This window comes from Stenella coeruleoalba (genome assembly GCF_951394435.1).
Source record: "Stenella coeruleoalba genome assembly, chromosome: 20".
Taxonomy (NCBI): Eukaryota; Metazoa; Chordata; class Mammalia; order Artiodactyla; family Delphinidae; genus Stenella; species Stenella coeruleoalba.
The window spans coordinates 56,424,584-56,425,671 of record NC_137166.1 but is presented as its reverse complement, the minus strand read 5'-3'; positions in this window follow the sequence as shown (position 1 = coordinate 56,425,671).

The window sequence follows — 1,088 nt, the reverse complement described above, 5'->3', positions numbered from 1 at the left end:
TGAGGCGAACTCGGCACGAGGTCATCGAGCAGATGCCCACAGGATGTAGGTTCTGTGTCATGTGGTGCCAGCAGTGGAGGAAAAGGTGGGTTTGCTCCTCGAGGTGGCGGGGCCCAAGGGGGGTGGTCCGAGATGCAGCCAGAGCAGTGGAGGGGTCTGCACTTTAAGAAGTTAAATTACATGTCAAGTTCTTGACTTTAAAATCAGGTGGGAAATTGGGGGCTTTCTCATTTCTAACCTGTTACATCTGCCTGAATTGCCTGAATTTCTGCATATGTATCTGAGAAAGAAGAAACTGCTGAAGAAAAACCCACACGTTTGAAGATTAAATTATTTGATGCTTATTAGCCAATTTCTGAATTCTTATGTATTTCCAGGAGTGTGTGACATATCAGAAAACGGCACAGAAAGTATCACATAATGGGTCTTTCCCATCATGATTTAAATCCCAGCATTTTCAGTTACTTCTGTGATTCCTCTGTACTCATTACACTTGACCCCAAATCACTTGGGTCTGAACTGCGTAGGTCCACTTATTCAATAGTAAATTTAATTCTGTATCTATTAAAAAAAGTGGAATTTGTAATTTAAACCTTCCAAATATTTTCAGATACCATGCTGTTATTGCTAGTTTAGTTCTGTATGAACAGGGAATATATGTAACTAAATTTTTAAAATTTATTAAGATTTGTTTTACAGTCTCTCTTGGTGAAATGTTCCATGTGGAAAGAACATTTGGAAGACTTGGAAAGAAAGCGTATTCTACTCTTGTGGAGTGGAATGTTTTATAAAGGTCAACTCATTAATTTGGTTGATCATGTTTTTCAGTTTTATATTCTTACAGATTTTCTACTTGTTCTATCAATGACTGAGAGAGAAGTGGTGAAGTTTCTAATGATAATTGTAGACTATTTACACTTTCTTTTTTCCTTTGTGAAATTTGCACCTCTGTAGTTTGATGCATATACGTTTAGGATTGTTATGTTTACCTAGAAAATTTATTGTTACGTAGTGTTTGTCTTTTTCCCTGATTATATTCCTTACTCTGAAGTCTACTTCATCTGATATTAAAAGTGAATTCAGCTTCC